At 59.6% G+C, this 22,461-nt stretch overlaps 1 long non-coding RNA gene and 1 pseudogene across 1 annotated transcript; one reads left to right on the top strand and one right to left on the bottom strand.

The window, feature by feature from the left end:
* Positions 1-214: 214 nt before the first annotated feature.
* On the bottom strand, positions 215-1,549 carry LOC148052836 (uncharacterized). The gene is made up of 2 exons (XR_015709138.1): positions 1,413-1,549; positions 215-819 (listed from the first exon to the last, which is right to left on the bottom strand). It is a non-coding gene; the product is annotated as an uncharacterized LOC148052836 (long non-coding RNA).
* Positions 1,436-22,381, top strand: LOC148052835 (centrosomal protein of 164 kDa-like; annotated as a pseudogene).
* Positions 22,382-22,461: the final 80 nt, after the last annotated feature.

Genomic DNA, 22,461 nt, shown 5'->3' with positions numbered 1-22,461 from the left:
CAAGGGGGAGGACGTTAATCCAGCCGCGGCTCTGCCAGAGGAAACGCGTCGGGGAACGAGCCCCCACCGGTGCCCGGCAAATGCCGAATTGCCGGTGGGCCAGGTCGCCTGGCCTCTGGTGCGCGCGGGAGCAGGGGAGGACGAGCAGCGAAAGGGCTGTAGCGTCGGGGGCAGAATCGGGGAACGGTGGTTTCCAACTCTCGGGAAACGTTGCTCTCTTTTCGGGGATGGAAGCAACTGGGACGAAACCAGGAGCGGCTTTTCAGGGCAGACCTGGGAAAGCGCTCCCTGCTCCCGCTTTCTGCCGCGCCGGCCAGAGCTGCGCAGGGATTTGTGTTGAAGCAGAATGCTTGCCGTCTGGGAGATGGGACTGGAGGGGACGGCGTCTTTGCACAGCGTGGGGCTTTGTTTCTTGCCGAACGAAGAAAGAGCGGGACTTAGAGCCACATAGGTGCGATGGATAAGCTGGGAACGTACTCTGGCAACGCCATTCTCGCGCTGTCGCTCGGTCCCGCGAGAATCTCAGAAGCTTCCACGTGGCCCGCGCGTGGCCGCTTCTCCGTGGCAACCTAAAACCTGTTCTCTTTGCGCTGCTGATGAATTCCACGGCTCAGACGGAGCGCCAGCAATGAGTGCGGTACGCAGGCGTTCCGCTTTCCCCACGGGCGCGCGCTCTGCCTGCGCTCTCTTAGCCGCGATCCGGCTGAAGATGACAAGGGCGCAATGGGAAGCGCGTCGCGAGCGGCTCTGGTGGCTTGGCCCGACTGTTTGCGCTGACGTTAATCCTTCCTCGCCGCTTTGAAAACTCTGTTCCGGTACCTGAAAGGCAAATTAATTTCTTTTAAAGCGTTTTATGGTATTTCCTTTATGCTCTTCGCAGCATATGACAATTAAGCTGTAAAGGGCTTTGCCGGAGAACCCACTCGCGGTGCTGGGCAGAAACTGCCAAGGCTTATGCGAAAGCAGAGGTGAAAAAGAAAGGCCTGCCTCTCTCCTCTCCAAACGGCGAGCCGTCTGTCAGGGTCCAGTTCGTCACCGAAAGGTTAACGTGTCCAGCCACAAAGAGCTCTCTTGGCACTTCGGTGCCGCGGCAGGGCTTCAGGAATCTATTATGAACCGGCAATTGCCGGCCAGCAGCCAGGCTCCGTTAACCCTCGTGGGCAATATCTTAGTCCTGACAACGTATTAGTGCCCCGCTGGAAAATAGAATTCGCTTGTAGCGCCGTGAGATGGCAGCAGCAAAGCGTTCCTGCGAGCGAGCCGCAGCCCAAGCCCTTCTCCGGCTTCCTTGCAAAAGGGAGGGGAGGGAAGGGTTTGCGTAGCGAGCCCTGCAGGGGAGGAAATCTGAGCAGCGATGGGGTGAAGCGACGAAAAAACCGGCTTCGCGTAGCCCGTGGGTCGGGGTCGAATACCTGCGTTCAAAGAAAAGCAGCGTGTGGTTGTAGTGACCTGCGGAGACGCGAGGACGCTGGGCGAGAGCGGAGGCTGTGTTGCAGGTGGCGGGAGGCTCTGGGAGAGAGGGAGGAGAGACGGAAAGAAATGCTGCCCCCCTCAGTGGGCTTTTCTGGAGTTAAGTGGGGAGAAGGCACTGAAAACGAACCCCCCGTCAGGCGCCGGAGAACTCCTCGAGGCGTGAGGTCTATGTGGAGCGTGCTCTGGGAGAGAGGGCCTCTTCTGGGCAGCCTGGTTTGCCTGGCTGCCGGTGGGGTTCGCTCTGGCCTGAGCCCGGCTCTCTTGCCTTCTGAATCCCTGTGGTGGAATAGCTGCCGCAGACTCGTGAGACTCTGCTCTAAAATGCAGAAGGGCTTTGGGACGCTGCTGGAGGGGGCACGAGGAGGAACAGGTCTGGAAGCGCCTCTGGGTGCCTGGGGAGAGGGTCCCACGGCAGCAGAAGCGATCCCCCGCCGCAGCGCTTGAGCTCGGGAGGTTTCGTGCTCTGCCTTCTGTACAGGCGCAGCTCCGGGTAAACACCGGGAGCCAAGGGGGTCCTTCGTGTGGTGGGAAGTCACCACGCGAGGCTTCTTCACCAGATGGAGACGTGTGAAAGGGAGCCGTCCCTGTAAATAAAGGTTGCGCGACACACTTGTGCGTTACCGCGGAGATGTATGCGCGGGAAGCCGTGCCGCTGGTTCCCAGGAAACAAAGACCTCCGTGAAACACCAGCGCAGGGGTGGCCGGTGACAGGGGAGGAACGGCCGCTGTGTTCACGGGAGAGCGTGGCTGGGAACGGCCGTAGCGAGCCACGGCACTCGTTAACGGGTAGCGTTAACAAACGTTTTGTCTGTATCAGTCCCTGAAATAGGGTTCTGCCAGCTAAAGAAATTATTCTGGGATGTTCTAGTAACTGAGGTAAACTTGCCGGGAGAGCAGTCTTTTTGTGTGCCCAGTATTGCCGGGTACGTGGGTGCATGGGGTTGTGGTGCAGAGGTCCACGCGGAAGGAGCAGAGGACAGTGAGCAAGTGCCCGTTAGCAGGGATGTTTGAAGAGCGCTTCTCTGCCCTCCCCAGTCCCATCTCCATCTCTGCGCTTTGTCTCTGTGAAGTGGCGTTTTTGTGCTTGTCTCGGGGTCACACCCTTAGTGTTTTTCCTGGGATATTCAATCGCCTTTTCTTCCCTGCGTTAGAGCGGCCAGATTTGTCTTCCCAAGATCAGTTGTCACCTCGCTGGAAAGGCCTAGGTGAAGCTGCGGGGGTGAGGCACGTACGGGCTGTAACGCACGTCTCCTTTCAGCTTTCAAAGGCATCGGAGAGCAGCGGCGGTGGGGAGGACTTGCAAGTTTCCAACCGCTCGGACCGGGAGCTGCTGCAGCCGATGGTGAGTCACTGGAAGCTCCTTGTCCCCTGTCCGTGGGCTTCGCGTTCCTCTGGGAACGTGCAGCCGGGTAATGCTGTCCCCACCTCGTGCAGTCCGCCTGCCCCGCTCCTCGGCTGCGAAGCGGTGACCTTACGGCTGTGGCACGGGCCGGCCCCACTCGCTGCTGCTGCTCAAGCCGCCAACAGAGCCGTCCGTCCGTCCGTCTGCCTGCCTGCAGTACGGACAGGACCTCTGCTTGGACGTGGGGCCGAGTCTTTGTGTAGCCATCTCCCGTGTCCTGTAAACCGTTCTGATGTTCAGATGCCCAGTGCTGCAGAAGGCTGGCTGTCAGCAGGGCGGTGAGCGTGGAGGCCCAGCCGTGTCAGGATTTTGGCCTAACCTGTCAGGATCTCGGGTAAAACCCGTGCGTGCTCATCAGACACGGATCCTTTTCTGCTTCCTTCTTTAGGACCTGGCTTTCCAGAGTCGGCTTTTGGAGCAGGTACTGGACGCGGGGGTTCTGTCTCCTGTTCTGGACCGCCCCACGTGCAAGGTAAGTGCTGTATATGTGCTCGGGGACGGAGCTGTGAATAGCCGGGGTAGAATACTGTATTGTGGCGTACTAATGGCAGGACGGTGGTGTCGGCAGAACGGCTTTGCAGAGGCAAGCAGAAGCGGCGCGTTCAGCGCCCTGCCTGCGGCAGGGCAGGGATTAGAGCAGCGCTCTTGTTTTCTCCGCGGAGGCGAGGCGCAGGTAGCTGCGCAAGCGACGCACCCTTTAGCAGAGGCGGCTTGCGAGGGGCGCATCTAAGCTGGTGCGTGCTGGAGGTCGTGGAGATCCTCCTGCTGAGGTCCCTTGGGCACGGCGCTGTGCAGGGGGAGGAGACGGCCTGCGAGCTGTCATCCTGCTCTCCTGTGGCCGCAAGACCGGCTTTGTATTGCGGGCGTGCGAGACTTCCTGGGTGGCGTGCAGCCGGGCGTCTGGGCAGGACGGCACGCTAGGCTGTTTGCGGTACTGGGACTGCTGGGGATGCTGAGGCAGCAGGAGGGGCGGTAATTTCACAGGCAAGGCTTAAAACCAGCCCTCGGTCCCCGCGGGCAGGTGCCGTCTTCGCCTCCTCGAATGTGCCCAGAGGTTCCCGCAGCCCGCGGTTCCTGGCGAGGGGCCGCCCTCCCGGGAAGGGGCGCTGGGCAGGAGAGCAGCGCTGGCCCGTGCCTGGGCTCAGCAGCGTTCCCCGGGGCCTGGTTATCCCCGTTCCCAGGGAGCTCTCATTCTCCATTTGCCTGGCTTCTCTCCTTTCGCAGGCAGCAGTTACAGAGCCTGTTTTGAGCCAGGAGACGTTTGCCGAGCTCCTCGGTTCTGGAGAACTGAAGTCATCGTTTTCCAGGGGGCAGGAGGGAGGCTGGGAGGGGAGCCGCCTGGGCGAGCTCTGACCAGGCTGATGTGACGGAAGGTGACAGCGCTTGCAGGGAATCCTTCTGCTCTTTGCTCCGCTGGACGCTTGCAGAAATTACTGCTGGTTTAATCCTGCCTTATTTTGACCCTGCTCCACGGTACTCTCCCGCGTGGCGCGGGCTGAGCCCACCTGCTGTTGCTGTGGTCCCCAAGAGCGTCCCGACGGGCCGCTCTTCTGGGGGCCAGAAGCCTCCGCAGGGAGGGCGAGCCCTTACGGCTCGGTCAGCCGGGGCCGGCAGCTCGAGGAGGGAAGCTCTTCCCCTCCCCAGGCGAACGGCGCGGTGCGCGCTTGCGTGCGCCTGCTGCGGGGACGGAGGTGCCCGGAGCTGGCAGGTGGGAGAAGGAGCAGCTGGCTAGTTCGTATCCGAATATTTGCTGTTTGTATTTCAAGTATTTACTACGTCATAAGTAAGCCAACCGTAGTGGCTCAGGGTGCGTTCCCGAGGGGGCTGGCTTCCTTGGCGGCACCCGACGTGACGCGTTCCGGAGCGAGCGGTCAGAAATCCCTGGGGAGGTGCGACTGCGCGCGCGCGCCGCTCGTCGCGATCTGCCCGAGGTCCGGGGTGCCGGGCAGGACTGAGTCCTGTGCCGTTCCGGTCGCGGCCAATACATCTATCGCTTTATGGCCCCGGCACGCTTCCGTGCGTGTGACGTTCCTGTTTGGTTTAGGAGATTTTTTTTTTTGTCGTCCCACGCTTTTCAGGGCGTTTAGTGTTACTCACGTGTCCAAGACGATCCTCAGGGAAAAAACCCAGCCTGTGTCTAGAGTGCCGGCAGGGAGTTCATCTTCCGCCTTGAAAACGCGAGCCCCAGCCCGTAACCCAGCGCAGCCCGGAGAGCCGAGCTCCCCGGCCTCTCGGCTGCGCTGCTGGAACCGCTCCCGCGACGCGCTGAGACCCGTGGCTGCCTGCGGGAGAGGAGGCTGGCCCCTTCGGCTGGGCGCTCCGCAGCAGCCCGCGGGCGCTGCTTGCTCGGCGCCGATGGGCTGGACCAGAGCGGCGCTGCCCTTAGCAGAACCGCCGCCGGGTCCTGAGAGGCTTCGATGGCGAAGGAGCCAGCAAACTCCACGCTGTTTGCTTTTACCTGCAGGCCCGGGAGCTGGGAGAAGAGGAAGAAGAGCAAAGCGAAGCCAGTATAGAGGAAGAGCAAAGCCAAAGAAGAAAAGCTGCTGAGAGGTATGGTACAAACAGCCAGAGCAAGAGAGGAGGTGTAGCCAGCTCTAGCTCCGGGTGGCTTTCCCGTCTTGTCTGCCCCTGCTCTGCTCTGCTCCCTGTAACCCGTGCAGGCGTCCCCGTAGAACGCCCTGAGACGCTGCCGCTTCTCGCGGGGTCTCTCCCTCTCGCTCCTCCTGCCACCTCCTCGGGACTGTCGCAGCGGATTGCAGCTTTGTTTCGGCTTCTGGCTGGGTAGGCAGCAAATCCGCCTGCCTTTCGTTTCCTCGAGACTGCCCCAGATGTGGAGCTGGCTTCTGTTTCCCTTACAGCTCTCTGGCTTTTCTCTAAGGCTCTGAAAGTCACGCTCCTGCCGGGATGCTCTGAACCTGTTAACCTTGTGTCTTGTGCCCTGCGGCGTTGAACCGTGGAAGACTTGGCCGCGGGCGGCTGCCCGACGAGAGACCTTTCTGGTTCTGAGGCAGCCCCCGTCTCGGCCGGCGCTGGTCCTGCTGGGCTGCCGGCTCTCCGCTGGGCAGAGCCTGCAGCTGAAGGCTCCCAGGGCCAGCCCGGTGCCTGTCGCTGCTGGCAGGAGGGTCCAGCTGCAGTGTGAACGGTTGTCGTCCTCTTCCTTCCACAGAGGTGGCCCAGAGCAAGTCACTGCTTGACCAGCTGTGAGCATTAAGCTATTTTACGTCCTGGTACACGGACGACTCGCTCGAGCGCGCTGGCTGTTACGCCGAGAGCAACGCTGGTTCCAGGCCCTTAGTTAGGCTGTCTGGGGAGCTCTTTTCAGCCTGTTTGTGGCCACTCGTTTAAAACAGTTGAAATGCTGTGCTGAGCCGTGAGCTCCGTGCTCCCTCGAGCCCCTCCCTCCCTCTCCGAGAGCTGCAGCGTGTGGCGTTTATAGATGAATCGTGTCAAAACTCTTAGCCTCCGCGCAGAGTTACACATCCTCTGGGGCGCCGGGAACCGAGGAGCTGTTACCCGTGCCAGGAAAACTTGTGAACAGAAGAAGCTGCAGTCCATCTTAACGACTGGCTGCACGCCCTTGGGATCTGCAGCCTTGTTCGTAGAGGAGCTGTTCGCGGGAAGGTCCCCGAAAACGTGCTCTGCCCGCAGGAGCTGTCTCCTTATCGCTTGGTACCTGCTTCCCAGCTGTGCAGCCTCTCTTTCTCTCGGCCTGTAAAGCTGGCTCGTGCTTGCTTTGTTGCCTCTCTGCTCTGTTATCCTGAGATGAAGTAGGACTGGAGGTGTAAACATGCCTGCCAATGTTCCCGTCTGTAACTCGGACAACAGCGAGAGTACTGCTCGCGGGGCTGACTTGTCTTGGGGAGATGCTCCAAGGACTCGGAAAGAGAGGGGGCTAATCCAGGGCAGGGGGTTCGGCATTCTGAGACCGACAGCCGTGAGAGCCGCGGCTGCCTGTTAGCCCGGCAGGCCTCGAGGCGGTGGGGACGGTTTGGAGCTTTGCGGTGCCTTTGGCAGCCCCGCGGTGGCCAAAGGGGTCCCGTTGGCAGGCATGGCTCGGTGCCCGTCCGCGCCGCCTGCCCGTCCCCTCTTCCCTCCGCCTTGTCTACCTGCGGCAGCCGCTAGCATCTGATCTGTGCTAATCCGGTCTTCTGTTGCCTCTTCTGCGCCGCAAAGCGCGAGGGAGCAAAGTGCTTGGGAAACGTCAGAAGAGAAGTGTTTTGCTTTAGAAAATGCCAGTCGGGAGGAGGAGGCTGTGGCCCGGGAGGCGGAGGAGGGGTCGCTGGGTAGCCCCAGCAGTCTGGAGGAGCTCGCTGCCCCACGGAAGGCGTAAGGGCTTCAGTTAAGTCCCCGGTGTTGTAAGCGTAACAGCTCTTGTCCTTTTGTTGCCCTTCGTGGTGTCTGAAGTCAGCATGCCAGGAGATGCGGTCTGGTGGGCACAGCAGAGCGCGAACGTCTCCCTCCCTGCGCAAATCGGAGCAGCTGTGTGAACGGTCTGCGCTGGGGAGCGCGCGAAGAGCGGCTCAGCCCTGGGGGCTGTGGCGCAGGACTCCGTGGTACGGAGACAGAGCGGTCTGCTCTGTGCCTGGGAAAGCCTCCTCCTTGCCAGCGTCGCCAACGAGGCTGCAAGCGTTCGTCCTCCTTTGGCAAACGCTTTCGCGCAGCCTCCTGCCTTGGCTCGCTGAGCGGTGCCGAGGTTGCGGGGGAGCAACAAAACCCCAGCACCTCACCCCGCTCTTACGGTCGCTGGGAACGTGGGTCGCTTTGAGAGACTAAGGTCAGAGCGCAGGACGGTCGAGCCCAGGTTCCCCGCAAAAGCCTGCGGCCTGTTGCTGTGCTAAACTGATGGTCTGATGGCTGGTGGGGCTTCTGCTCGTCCCTTCCCTTTGCCGACGGTGAAGCTTCTGCCGTAGGTGGCTCTGAGGTTTTGGGTTTGGAGTCGATACTGCGTGGGGGGATGTGGCTGTTCCTTTCGTGTTACTCGGTTTTCTGTCACCCTTTTGCCTAAAGGAGCTTTCTCTTTTCGGCAGGCGCCGCAAGAAGGAAATCAAACACGGGCAGTCCTTGAACCAGCCTAGTGAAGAATCCCTGGAGGGAATAGTCGAGGAGCTGGAGCTGGAGCTGGAGCGAGAGAAAATGCGTTTATTGCAAGCAAAGGAGAAAATTCGGCAATTCCGGGAGGAGATGAGGCAGCAGGAGGAGGAGGAAGCTCAGAAGCTTCATCAGCAGAAAGAAATATCCCTCAGGTACGTTCCTCTTTTACTCCACCTCCCCGCTTTCTCCTACGAGCCTTTCCTAGCTGCGCTTTCGTTGCCGGCGGCTGCAGGCTTGTGCCGGTATGGGCCACCACCCTGGCAGCGGGGCTGCTTTGCGGAGTTGTGGGCGAAGGAGGCAAGAACGAGGCTTTTGGGGAGGAGGAGCGCGGGGCTCCCTGCCCGGCACGGACAGCCCTGCGCGCGAGGGTCTGCGCACCTTGAAATGAGCAGGGGTCTGCTGTCGGCGCCGCAAATGCTCAAGGCAGATGCGTGGAGAGCACGGTCTGCCGCAGGAAAGCGCTCTCCAGCGCAGGCAAGAGAGCATCTTCCCCTGTCCTGCAAGAGGAGCTCTGATGCCATACACGTGCAGCTTTCAGAGCTCTGAGCCTGCCTCTTACGGTTAACCTGGGAAGAGCTCCCAGCTGGGCGCGTGGAGCTTTGCCGCCCGGCAGGCGTTCAAATCCTGGGTGAAATGCTGGTAACGGGACTGGCAATGGGAGCCTTAGAGGAGGTGAGGTTACCCCAGAGGAGCTGCCTGAACCTCTGGCGCGGTACGTTTTACAGAGGCGCTTCCAAACGAGACTTGAAGGAACGGGGCACGGATGCCTGCGTGAAAGCCAGCCAGTGCACGCGGGTCTCGTAGCAACGCAGGGAGCAGAACGGCACTGGGAGCCGTGTCCTCTCCCTGGGGGGATTCTTCTCTCAAGGCTTGTCTTTTATTTCAGGTGGCCTTGATACTTATGTTCTTAGCAGGCCGAGCCAGCCAGAAACAGTATCTTGGCATGAAATGTCACGGGAATGCTGACTTGGGTGCGAGGGAAGACACAGAAAGGGAAAAAGGTCTATGCGGTACTAAAGCAGTAGCAGAAAGGGTGTCTCATAGAAATAGGAAGCTTACAGATGCAGTAAAGCATCCGGGCCCCGTGGCTTTCATTTAATAGGAGCTGATTTCATTTACCTGGGAAAAAACCCCAAGTGCCACCTCTGATGATAGAGTGCATTTTAAAAGCCTGCCACGGAAGTTTGGTGCTTGGGGGCTGCGTCTCCCGTGCCAGCAGCCAGGTTCGGAAGGTGGGGAAGAGAATGAATGGTCTGGAGCCCTGGCAACGCGTCGCCTGGGCGGGCAGAGCGAGTGGGAGCAGCGGCTGATCTATAGGCCTTGGGGAGGTGGTTGGAAGACATTAAAGCCTCCTGAACCTCTTTTTTTTTCTTTTTTTCTTTTTTTCTTTTTTTTTTCCCCAGCTGCTCATCTCTCAGGACTCTAAAAGAAGATTTGGCAAAGGCTTCTGAGGAGGAAGAGCTGCGTGTCAGAAAGGAAGAAACTGAGAGACTCTCAAAGCTGCGAGCCAGAATCGCCTCGGAGATGGAGGCAGAGAAGGAGAAGATAAGGTGACAAGTTTTTTGCTGCCATCCCTGGGGACCCAAACTCTGCTGGTCTGGGAGGGAAGCGCCTTGCATGCCACCGGCAGCCGCTCAAAGCGGAGGTGCTAGCCCGCCCGAGCCTCCCGTGGCCGGTCGCCTGCCTCGGCCGTGAGCGCGAGGCCCCAGCCGTGACGCTGCACGTGCCGGGGAGCCGCGTGTCGAAAGGAGGTAAAACGGAGGGACCTTATTGCCGCCTGGGAGCTGATCCAGTTTTGCTAAGTAGACGTACGGTGCAGAAGTGCCCTGAGAGAGGTGCTGCTGTAATGTTGGACCAGGCGCAGCCCTGGGGCCTGGAAATGAAAGAGGTGGCATCTGCAAGGACGGCCGCGCTCGGCAGCGTGGCTTGCCTTGAGCGGACGTCTCCGTCTAACGGCGGTTAAGGCCTGTTAAAACCGCCGGAGGAGGCAGAAAAGGCAGCCGCTGGCAAACTTCTATTTTCCTCTCTCTTTTTTTTCTTAGCTGACGGATATGTCTGCACCCGACTGCTTTGCTGTTTATTTCCAAGGCCTGAGCTTTGGATCCGCGCTTGTGGATCTGTGTGCTGTGGTTCCTGGTTCCTTCTGGCTTGCGTGTCCTGTCCTCTAGCTGTGTCTTCTGTCAGCTCTGGTTCCGAAACGGAGGCCGGCGGTAAAGGACCGAATCCTGACTTGCCTCTGTCTGTTCTTGTCGCAAACCCGGCAGGGCAGAGCAAGAGGTCGCGCTGCAGAAACTAAGAGAAGAGTGGGAGTCCCTGCAGGTGATGGAGAAGGAGAGCCTGGAGAAGCAGCACCAGCTCGCTTTGGAGAAAATGAAGCTGGAAATGGAGGAAGCTCGGCAGAAGGAGATGGTGGGGCTGGAACAAGAGAAGGAGCAAGTCCTGCGTGAGCTCAAGGAGAGATTAGACAGGGAAAAGAAGAAGGTGAGGTGTTTATTGCCAGCTAGGGTCAGAGCCGTGCTGTTCGTGCTGACCTGGCTGGCGTCGCGACGCTCAAGTGTTGAGGTTAAACAACGCCTGCACGCACTTTAATAACGGCTGCCTTGAAACCTAAAGGAAAGATGTTAGGCATGCTGTTAGAGGCGTGACGGAGGTGGGGAGGAGTACTCCCCCAATTTTTATTACCATGGTGATTAAATAGCACTTACTTCAATGGCCACATTGCATCTGACGAAAAGAAGGATCGCCGCGTGTCTCTGCCGAGCTAAACCGAGCCATTTTATCCGCTCGGACTACCGCTTCGGCTGCCGCTGTAGTCCTCCGGAGAGCTTGGGGGGTTCCTGCACGGAGGCGGTCTGTAGTCCGTCCAGCCCAGCGCGGCTGAGATCTGCGGAGGAGGGAGGGAGAAGCACCCTCCCGCTCGGGAGGGAAAGCTCAGCGAGAGTGAAGGCACCTCGTGTACAGTCCGGCCTGAAAGGGGGTTACCGTGCGCTTTTTTGATGCTGACGGAGAGGTGCTAATTGCAAATGCGTCTTGCGCAGCACGTCCCCACAAATAGAGGTTTTCCAGCAGCCTGTCTTGCTCCTGTTCCCGTAGGCAGCAGAAGAGCTGGAGAAACAGTTTGCAGCTGAACTCCAGCAGGTGAAATCCGCAGCAGAAGAGAAGCATCGTAAGGTAAAACGTGGTGTCCTCAGAAAGTAAACTGGTTGTTTTGCTCCCCCACGCTGCCATCAAAGGTGGCCAGGGAGGGCGTCGTTAAATTTTTCCCGCTTCCTAAATGCGGGCCTGGTCTGGCTCAGCATTTGGACGTGCTCCAAGTCGGGGGCGGTGAGGCTGCACGCGCTGGTCCTTGCCGCGGTGCTTGCTCTCTGTAGGAGGGCCCTAAATGGATCTTGTCAGAAGGGTGACAAGTCTCCGTGGGCGGCTTTCATGGCAGGTCATTTCCAGCCTGCGAACCCAGATAGCAGAGGCACAGAGGAGCAAGGAGGCTCGGCTGCGTGACGACTTGCAGCGAGCGGAGCAGAAAGTGCAGCAAAAAGCCTTTCGAGTAACCGAATACGAACGCGAGGCGAGTACTCATCTCGGATTGTTGAGGGTTCTTCACCCTCTCTCCTTGGGCGCGTGGTGAGGCCCGAGGGGCCGCGTCCCCTGCCCAGGGGTGACCGGCGCCTTCGGGGAAAGGACGCCCCTGCAGCATCTCGCCTCGCCAGGGCGCTGGCTTTGCGCTGCCCCGGCCACAGCCTGATGCCCCTCGCAAGGTGCTCGGAGCCTCGGTCCCTCTGCTCGTGCGAGAGGCTGATCGCTGGGGGGCCACCGGAGCGCAGCGCCGCAGGTCGGGGAAATATCTGTCCGTGTTACCCCCGCAGCTCGGCGAGCTTATGAGAGAGAAACGCCGGCAAGTGGAAGACGAGCACGAGAGGAAAATGGAGAGGATGAAAGAGGAGCACCAGGAGGTCCTAGCACGGATTCAGGACCAGTACGAGGAGGAGGTACTGCGAGGGAGAGCAGCGAGTTGCTCAGTTGGGCTGCGCCTGGGCTGGCACTGCTGCTTGCCAGGCCCGCCTGTCTCGGCCGCTCCTAGAGCTGGAAGTCTCCTTTCTTCTAGCAGAACTGTTGCCATAACGTAAAATGAATTTAGGCTGGGGTTGTAAGGATCAGCTGTCCAAATAGTCTCTGGGCAGGCCCCTTCCACGTGCCTTTGTGGACTTTGGTACAAGCGAAGCTCGTTCACGTTTTTGCAGGTGCCTGTTCTGGAAAGCCTTCTGCCTCCCGTTTTTGACTATACAGTCGGCAGCGCGTGACAAAACCTTAGTTTCATGGGTGGCTCCTTCTTTCTTGAGCCGCTCCCTTGACAGCGTTGTCCCTGTAAGCAAGCGGTGTTAATTTGCTGACTGGCGTTTGCTCGGGAGCTGCTGTGGGACGGGCTGGCTTTCCAGAGGGCGCGCGTCCCGTGGGTTCCCGTGGCCTTGCTGGAGAACCTCTGCTTCACTCAGACGCTTTCCTTCTTTGGGTTTTGCGACAAACAGGAGCGGAAGCAAAAGGCAGAGCTGTTCGAAGGCCTGCGAAGTAAGAAGGCGCGCCTCCAGCAGCTCCACGCGGAGGAGGTGAAGGCTCTGCAGGCGGAGCTGGACGAGCGGCTGGCTGCGCTGCAGCACAGGCACGGGGAGAAGGTGAGGAGAACCCTTTGCCTTAGGTTGCTGTGACTTGGCTGCCTGGGGACGGCCTGGGCGTGGTGACACCTCCGTGTGCGTGCCAGCCCAGGGCGACGCAAGCGGCGCGTCACACCTCCCCAGTTTTCCTTGCTCCTCCTGGTGGCAGAGCTCTGCCCGGCGAGTGAGGAACTCGTGCCGTTCTCTCTTTGACTCGGCATCTCCCTGCAGGAAAGAGAACTCCAGGATTCGGAAATGGAGCTTGAAATGCGCATGAGGGACGTCGAAGCCAGATCAGCGCAGCTCCTCAGCCAGGTGAGTCAGCCCTGGTGGGCTCGCGGAGGTCTCCTAGCCCGTGCTGCTCCTCTGGCTGCTCCCTCGGGGGGGGACTTTCGGAAGCGCTCAGCCAGGGCTTGTGCTGCCATCCAAGCTACAGGTGAAGCTTCCATCACGAGGCGGAGCAGGGCTAAGCGGTCCTCGTGACTGATGTTTGCAGCGACAGCCAGCGCTCTGGCTTTGTCGGGGCTTTGGGAGGCAGTAAGTGGCAGAGGGACCATAAAAGCCTTTCGAGGCAGCGCGTCCTGCTCAGCGTAACTTTGGATTTTAGTCAGTCCCTTCCCGATCTACCTCCTCTTCTCCCTGCTGCCGTGAAAAGGCAATGAGCGTTGCTGGATCTTGGGCAGCAGGGTGGGAGAGGGAAGCACCCCAAATGCTCCTGTGGAGCTGGCAAAGATCACCGGCTGATGCTCTCGCCTGCCAGGTCTCTAAGTGCTGGCCTGTGCCCAGGGCTGTAGGTAGCCTTGCTTCGGTCAGCCCTTCCTTTCCAAGCGGCGCTGGAGTGAGAAGTAAAAAGGCGGAGAAATGCCGGAGGCAAGCAGAGGTTTCAGAAAAGCAAGATCCCGCAGAAGCGGCTGCGTGCCTTGAGTGCCCTCGCAGCTGAGCAGGAAGGGCCGTTCTTCCCACGGGAACGCAAACGTTCCCAGCTTGAAGTCAAAGAGAGGCAGGGGATCTTGAGCGCAGGAGGGGGAATAAAGCAGCACTGACAAGAGTCCTCGGGTGTCTTGAAATGGTCTTGAGACTCAGGCCTGACCCCGGTACTTCAAGTGCTGCTCGGCGTCGGCCGTCTCCTCGCTCTGACACTCGCCTACTTTCTCATCTGGACCTAGGAGGAGTCTCTGAGAAAGAAAAGGCAGCAGCTGCTGGATGAAGACAGACGGACTGAGCTAGAAAGAGATGTATGTATGTCTTAGCTCCGGAGAGGTGCCGTGCTGCCCTCCTTTTGGGGCTGAGGGGAGCACGTTGGAACTACGGCTTTAAAAAAGCAAACTGTTGCTTCTGAATTGTGAGTATGAAAATCCCTCCCTGCCTCAGCCGGGAGCGCCATCTTGCCGGGAGGTTGATTAGCTCTGAGCTGCTTCCCAAAAAGAAGAGACAGCCCTCTTCTTCCAGGACTGGCACGTGCATTCGTAGCTCCGGGACCTCCTGCGAACTGCGCGAGTGGCGAGCCACTGAGCGCCTTTCCTTTTGGTTTTGGGGAAAGGACTGTGAGGGATTGTTTTGGTTTTCTTCTAGGAAGCTGCTTTAGCTTCTCAGCTCCGCCTGGAGGAGAACAGGAAGGAGCACGCCAGCCTCCTTGAGTCCCTCCGGCAGCTGCGTAGGTCCCTTGAGGAGCTCCGGGACCAGAAAGCTGAGCTGGAGGCCCAGGTGGACTTGTTGCAGACCCGCAGCCAGAGGCTGCAGAAACGCATCAGGTGCGTGGAGGAGAAATTTGATCTCGTGCAAAAAATGTCCCCTGTGCTCCTAACGGAAACCTCTCTGACCTCGCCTGGGTCTCTCCCTCACCTCTGAGCCTCTTGCGTGTTGGGCCGTGCTCCTTCAGAACCCTGACGGTGGTTTTACTGCGTGTCGAGGGCGTGGAGGTCCCGGGGGCTGTTTCCACATCTATTAGTAACTCGCTGTGTAACTTTGCCCCTGCTTGCCAGGTTAATTGGTCTGTCTTCTCCCCGTCTGTCTTGTGAGCTTAATAAGATGCTCGGAGAGGGGCACTGAAATGCGGAGAAAAGATTCTCCTGAGGGTAGCTGAGGCTCTGGGTGAGGGCGCGAAGCGACGTTTCCCTGCCCAGCCGGGGGCTACGTCCGACGTCGCCCCGCAGAGCCGATACTGGTGGCGTCTTGCACGTCTGCGGCCCTTTCCCTCCTGGAAACTGGAGGTCGCTTTGGACGCGGCTGCAGATGGATTACCGGTCTAATCAAGCGCTGCCGCTGTTGCCTTTTCTCGGGGCAGTGAGCTGGAGGCAGCTGTCAGGAGCAAACAGGAGACTTTGAAAGAGCTGGAGGCAGAAGGAAGCGTGGAATCTCCGAGAAGGAAAGCCGAGCTCCACGTTGAAGACCTGAGAGAAAGTCTTCAAGCTGTGAGTAACGCGGACCGTAAAGGTGCTTCCCTGTGGGATCGGAGGCCGTAACTGCCTTGAAAAGCCCAGCTTTTGTTCCTTCTGCGTGAAGCCGGTTGAGATGCAGCGACGCGTTTTCTTTGCCAGGGGACGTCGACGCGTTTAGCAGTAATTGTTGAGTCCTGTCTGTTGGGGGGGGGGGGGGGGGGAAGGAGTTGTCGGATCCTTGAGCGCCCTTGGAGTCCAAGGCAGGACTTGAGTCAGGGATGGAAATGCCTGTGTTCCTTTTCACGAGTCAGATAAAGAACACCCCCGGCACTGGTCTGGGATCTGGGCGATGCCACGATGATGTCATTCCAAATTTTTGCTCCTAATGGGATCCTGGGGTTCCGTCTCCCATACGTATTCCTTAGTTTTTGAAATGCTTCAACTCCTCAGCGCTCGCCCAGAGAGCCTGCTTCCCCGCCCTCGCAAAGCCATGAGAACAGCGCCTTCCAGTTTGATCAGTGAGTATCTGCATGGCAGCCGCTTCTGGAAAACGTTGTCGCTTTGGTTTTGCAAGCAAATGTTTTTGCTGGGGTTTACGCGCGTTGAGCTGGCCCTCCGGTTTTGGGGAGGGGGCTGCGTGAGGCTTGCAGGACGGCACAGCCAGCGCAAAGCCAGGGGCATGCCCGTCTCTCTCTCGCCTAGCGTCAGGAGCTACATCTCTGCGGAAGGGATCTTCATCAGGAACGCCAAGGAGTTCCTGGTGCGCCACACCCTCTCCATGAGGAAGAGGCACGCGGCGCTGAAAGCTGCAAAGCAGCAGTGGCGCCAAGATATGCAGGAAGCGCGGGAGGCGGTGCGGGATCTAGACAGCTCCCAGCTCCTGGAGGGCGTGCGCCGGAACCTGGAGGAGGTGAGCTGAGCGCCGCCCGTGTCCGGGTGTCGGCATCGTGGCTGCGCGAACGAACCCGCAGCCCGGGGCTCGGTTCCTGGCTCTGCAGGTGCGGTGACGGGCAGCTGAGGGGGCCGAGTCCTCCTGGAAATCGGATCTCGCGTGTTTTTTGGGTTAGATACGCGGCGTTCGTCCCTCCTCGCGTCTTCCTCATCATAACACGAGGGTTAGAGGCTGCGGATCGCAGTGACGTTACCGTGCGTCAGACGAGCGGCCCAGAGCGCCTGCGTGGGCACGCGTGGCCCGCAGCTAACGGAGCGTTGCGCGGTAGAAGAGTTTCGGTTCTGTTTCGCTGTGTGCGCTGCGGACTAGGAAGGCTCTACGAAGCAGTGGCTGCAGTGCGGCCCGTGCTCAGTAGCTTGCTAGCTTCCAGGAGCTCTGGGCGCCTTGAAAACGGAGAAGGCATTTGGTGGGGAAAGAGGGATTCCCGTGCCCCGCAGGTCCCATAACGCGCTTTTTCCTCCTAGCAAAGGAAGCGACAGGTATCCGTCCCATCAGCGGGTACAAATTTAGGGTCGTAGCTCTACAGTGATTTCACCCTTGCTTGGCAGAGGGTTCTTGAGCACTTGCCAGCTCTGCCGGTACGCCAGGCAAAGACAGGGAAGATCGTAGTTTCCCTCGCTCGCGATAAGCGCTCTGCTTACGTCTGCAGAACCAAAGCTGTTGACCCTGTTGGCTGCCGGGTGTGGAAGTGAAACCTCCTTTTCCCTGGGGTGAACGTGCTTTGAGGCCTGGGCTCTGCCCTCTGCACGCTCCGCTTCCCGCGCTCTCGAAGGCCTGGGAGCAGTTGTACTCCAGCAGCACGATTCCCCGTGCTGAGCAGAAGCGAGATAACGAAAGTCACCACGACCACGAACGCAGGTTATTTCCTGTCATCCTTGTTTAATTTTCCTCCTTGGCTTGGCTGTTGGTCCACTGCAGGAAGCAAAGCGGTTGGAGAAGATGAAGTCGGCTATGCGGAAAGGGCAGGTGCTGCTGAAGAAGGAAGAGGAGAAGCTAAGCCAGCTGGAGTCCTCGCTGCTGGAGGAGGTAAGCACAGCAGCACTCCTGCTTGGGCCTGCCCAGCCGCGCTCCCAGCCCGCCCAGAGCTCCTGGCCCTAGGCTGGAGTCTCTCTGCGGGGCTTTTGGTCCCTCTGCGGGCTGCTTAGCTGGCGGCCAGAGGCTGGTGTTTGCCAGCGGAGCCGGACTTTAGAAACACGTTCTCCGGGAGCAGAACGGTGCGCCTGTCTGAGAACGGCGGGAGAGAGGCGGCCAGTCGCAAGGTCGGGGAGCACGGCAAGCCCAATTGAGCCGTGGCCCCCGTGATTCGCTAGCTCTGCAGCCAGCAGGGCAGATGCGGGCTGGGGTTTGGGACGGAGACTTTCTTCCACGGCGGCAGCTTGCCAGGCAGGGCTGCTGGCGGCCGGGATGGACCTGGGGGGAGCAAACCTGCCGAGTGCGCTGGCTTGCGAGAAGCGTGCTCGTTAGGTCAGAAACGAATCACAGTTAACACCAGCGTGCTGAAGCATCCTACGATATAAACTCAAACCTCACATCAGGATGCTTGGATGTCTTATTAACTGCCTGTATCTTGGCCGAGACGGCAAACGCTGAGCCTTCCCTCTGCTGCTGACACCTGGACTCGCCGTTAAGCGTGGGGCTGCAGAGCGGATGCAGAAGGCAGCCTGAAAAAGCTGCGTGACTCGAGGCTCGAGAAAGCAAGGGCAGGTCACCTTGCGCGAGCTAGGCTCGGGTCTGCTTTCCCGACCGAGGCAAGCCCTGGGATCCGCTCGGCTCTGCCTGGGACCGCGGGGCCTTAGGCGCAGGGCGGCAGCAGATGCGAGAGCACGAGACCTTTGAGGGTCGAGCGCTTGTCCTTGGTGCAGAGAGAGAACCCAGCCCACGCGGGAGTTTTGAGGCTTATTTAAACCAAAGCACTTGGCCTCCTGCCTAGAAGGGCCCGTTCACGTGGCCGTTGGCTTTGGCCTCCAGTGCGCGCACGTGCTTCTTCCAGAGACCGAGCGGTCTCTTGACTTTCAGATTTTGCTGTCGGGGGCCGAAGACGAGTCTGCTGTCGCCTGGCCTATGCCCGTCTCCGCAGTCCAGCCTGCGGAGACTGGCTGTAGGCGGTATTCCAGCGGCTTTGATGTTTCGGGGACAGAACGGGAGGTTTTATTTGCGTTGTTTCCCTTCTTTTGACCAGCCGTCGGACGAAGATACGCTGAAGAGTGCCGCGTGCAAGAAGACGGTGACTTTTGATCTCGGCAGCTCTGAGGACACAGACAGCACATCCAGTGTGAATCTGCATCAGCCTAAACGTAAGCGCCTGACGGGCTTGATGTGCTGTGCCCAGCGCCTAATGCTTTAGACCTGGCTCTGGCTTTCCCTCTCGCCTCTCGGAGGTACCTTCTGCTCTTCTGACTCGTGCTCGCTAGCGCCCAAGGCAGGTCTGCCCTCCGTGACGGGGGCAGGTCCGTCCTCCGTGACGGGGACTGCTCTGCGTACAACGTTTTACGTGAGAAACTCCTTTCCCGCCTGTAGCGGCAGGTGAGAGGGATGGGACCTGCGTGAGAACTTGCCCTTTAAATCTCTACCGTTCTTTTTCGAGCGGATTATAAAATCCGGCTTCAGCTCTTCCCGCTGCTGTTGCAGAACTGTCTTCCTCTTCTGCGGGTGTCCGGCCTTCCTCTTCCTCACGTCTCTGGCAGGAGAGGCTGCTGCAGTTCCCTCTGCCTGCTGCCTGTGCTTTTTTCTTTGCCTCCAGTTGCCTGTAACTGGAGTTGCGCGGGTGCGGAGGAGGGCTCCCCGTAAACAGCCGGGAAGGCAGGCGGGCTGTGTTGCTCGCAGAAGGGCTGGCAAGGCTGAAGCTTAAGGAAAAGTTGGAAAGCTTCCCTGTGGGAACAGACTGACAATCTGTCCGGTCTGGGATCATCTCTCTGGCCCTGGTCAGTAAAATACCCGCAGGCACGCGTGAAACTTAAGGGTCTTCTCTCGCCCTAAGACGAGAGCCCTTCCGTCAGGATGGTCCCATCGGTCCCACCTCCAGCCTGGCTGGTGGCCTCGACACCTTTGCTTTTTACGAGCGTGTGAAGTGTGACCAAGCCATTCTGCCTCCTGCTCAGCTGGCGCGCGGTGGGAGCGCTGAAGTACAGCGTGTCGGCCCGCGCCGGGGTCTCGCCGGAGGGGCAGGGTGCCGTACTGGGGGTTTCGGCCCTTGAGAGGGCTCGCCGCTTGCAAGGGAACCGCCGTTCACGGCTGCGTGCTGCAGGGTACAGTAGAACTCGGAGGGACGGAGCAGGGGGTGAAGCGCACGCACCGGTGCCTATCCCGCTTGTCCTGTGGGCCCTGTTCTTGCAGCTTTGGAGGGTCTTGTCCCCGCTCTCTGGTTTCTCCTCCGCTTTGTGCCCAAGCAGCCTCCAAGGCACAAATCCTCGTTGTCAGCCCGTATCTGCTCTGTTGGCTGCAAAGCCAGGTTTCTGCCTCTCTATCCCGCTTAGCAGACGCTGATCAGGCTCGGCTCGGGGCGCGACGCGCAGTGGGGAGCGAGCCTCCTGCCGGGGAGGCGGCGTCTCCCTTGCCTTCCCAGTCACCCCTTTTTTCCCCCTCTCTTCTGCCAGTTGATTTGAGAACGGATTTGCGGCCTGCCCCCCAGCTGGACAAGATCAAGTACTTGACAGACTCCCTGCAGCGTATCAGCAGTGAACTGAGGGGGTCCTGGGCGTCTTGGGCGCTCCGAACGATCGCCAGTCTCCGCTCTTCACCTTGACACCCTGCGACGGCGTCCCTCCTTCTACCTATGCCTCCTTGGCAGGAGTCCAGGCAGGGAGCTCCCCGGTGCCCTCCACCGCGGCATCCCTGGTGGACCGGTGGGCCTGGAGCACTGGGCTGAGCTCCAGCCGCTCCTTCGCAGCCGAACAATCAGTGGACAGCTTCCTAGCAGAGAAATGGCACAAGTATTTCCCAGGTCAGTCTCCTGTCAATCCATCTGCTTGCTTGCCTGCGACTTTTGATTTACAGCCCTGCAGGTTCTAACGGGCTCACCCGTCCGATGCTGGTGCTGCCGATGGGAAGGGTGCTAATGAGATAAGGAACGAGAGCCTCGTTCCGGGAACTGCAGCATATGGCTGATCTCGTCGTCCTGCTTCTGGGGCAGTTCAGCCTTTCAGAGGCACCCAAGAAAGCCGTCGTTGCTGGCGAAGGGAGCAGAAGGAGATGGCCCTGCTTCACTGGAAGCCTCCTGTGAATTGCAGACAGGGTTCACCATCTCGGCTTCCTTAACGCCACCGTGTCCTCGGCCGGTGGCTCAGCTTGTAAGGACGGTCTGTCCATAGCACAGGAAAGCAAACGCGCCCAGATGTAAAGACTGGCGATTTCTCTGGGGGCCTGTACTTAATGTCTGTTTTCCAGGTGGGTTCCCGGTGCTCGGTGGCAGTTCCAAGCCTCTGGACAACAAGCTGGGATACGTACCTGCAGAGTAAGGGTCCTTTTCCTTCCGTTGTCGTTTCGTTGTCCTGCTTTTATTTCCCTGGAATGATTTGCGGGTCGCATTTCATAGAACGAGTAGATAGCAAAATCAAAAGCTACGTATTAAGCAGACAAGTCAGAAGCTAGTAGTTATTACTGCCACGCGCTTGGCGGCGTGGCTGTGCTGACAGCCCTCGTTCCAGGACCAGGGTCCGAGGGTGTCGGCGCTGGGCCTCGCCGGCTCCGCCGGGCAGGCGGGTGGAGCGGAGGCTGCCGCCCCAGCCTTTCCAGTGCTGCACGGACTAAAAGGAGGACGGCAGCCTGATAGCGGGGGGCTGCTGCAGTGTTTCTCTACGATGGGGTTGGGCAGAGGACTTTGAGCCAAGAGGAGGTTGCTCTTTGTTCACCGTGGCTCTTTCTGTAGCAGCCCCTCATTTTCTTTGCCATTTCGGGGCTAGTTTCTGCCTAGACCTCTCTTTCCCACTTGCGCCGTCTCTCTCGTGCAACAGGGAGCAATTACGGCTGTTCCAGCAGTCCCAGAGCCGTGAGTCGGACAAGATGAGTATTGAAGGAAGGATTGAGGCCATCAAGAAATGGCTAGAAGACTTCAAGAGGGATTCCAAAGTGTATCCTTTGCCTGCGTCTGGTCTTCTGTTGCACTCCACCTTCCTGCAGCGAGTAGGAGACGGCGGCAGGAGGTGAGGGAATCGGGCCCCAAAGCATCGAACAGCAATTTCGAAGCCTTAGCCTCTATTTTGGCGCCCGGTTCTGCAGAGGAATACGATGTTTAGCAGTTAGAGCGTGAGTGACCTGTTGGCTGTTCTTTGCCCTGGGCTTGACAGAGAAAGTCTCTTCCCTTTCCCCAGCCGGGCTGCGCCGCTCTGCGGTGCCACGGCTCTGCTGTGGTACGCAGCAGTTGGAGCTGGTGATGTGAGGATTAAAACCAAATGAACCAGAGGGTGCAGAACGGAGGAGGCAGCAGGGCCCTAGTCTCGGAGGCCTGCCTTTGGTGCCATCGCTCCAGCCCCAGCCCCGCGGGCGACTCCGCTAGGGGCAGTCCCCGCTGAGCAGCCCGGGACGAGGCGAGGGGGCCGGAGCCGCGCGGGCCTGGCGCGTGGGGTGGCCGCGTGGCCGGGCGGGGAGGGCTGGGGCTCCCCGGCGGAGCGTGCTCTCCAGCTCGGTTGGAGGCATGGCCTTGCATCGAATGAGGGAGGCCTCGGCGCTATTAGCGGGGCCGTTCCCAGGTTTGCGGGGTAACAGCATTATGCTGGGGCTGTCAGCATCTCCTCCGTGGCGTACGCTGAAATTAGCAGCAAACCCCTCAGGCCTCCGACAGCGCACGCTGTCCTGAGCACGGCGCTCCTTCGAATGCCCTAATCCCCCTTTAATTCCCTTTGGCTCGGATGCAGCGGGCTAAACGCAGCACGTGTGCGCGAGGCTGGCTCCCGCCCCTCGATACCTGTCCTGTCTGCTGGCTGTGCTCGTGCCTGCTAATCCCTCCCGTAAGCCGGGCTTTTCCTTCACCCAGCTGCCAGACCTCTCTTCCCAGGTGCACAGAAGCCCCCGGCCGGCAGCTCCAGCCTGCTTCAGCTCAGACTGGATGAAAACAGCAACATTAAAGTGTACCGCTACTAAAAGGGGGGCTTGGCGCCGGAGAGGCAGTGGCTGGGGCCCCTGCGGGCCCCCTCACGAGATGCTGGGTTTCGGTGATGCCCAGCCGCCTCCGCGCTGTCTTTGGGCCGTGCCCTTGAAATATAGGCTCTGCGCAAGAGAGCGGAGGAAGGAGGAAGCGAACTTCCCAGCTGGATTCTTCCAATCCTGTATTGTGTCCAAATATACTTTATAGACTGTTTAATCCAGTTCTCTCATTAGCATTCTAGCAGTCGTGAGCCAGAGCTGTGAATCACGGGGGACCCTGAGTAACCGGTCAAGGGGGAGGACGTTAATCCAGCCGCGGCTCTGCCAGAGGAAACGCGTCGGGGAACGAGCCCCCACCGGTGCCCGGCAAATGCCGAATTGCCGGTGGGCCAGGTCGCCTGGCCTCTGGTGCGCGCGGGAGCAGGGGAGGACGAGCAGCGA

This window comes from Nipponia nippon, unplaced genomic scaffold (assembly GCF_047370975.1).
Source record: "Nipponia nippon isolate SJK-2023a ecotype South Korea unplaced genomic scaffold, ASM4737097v1 scaffold_43, whole genome shotgun sequence".
NCBI classification, from domain to species: Eukaryota; Metazoa; Chordata; class Aves; order Pelecaniformes; family Threskiornithidae; genus Nipponia; species Nipponia nippon.
This window is presented reverse-complemented; position numbering and strand designations above follow the sequence as displayed.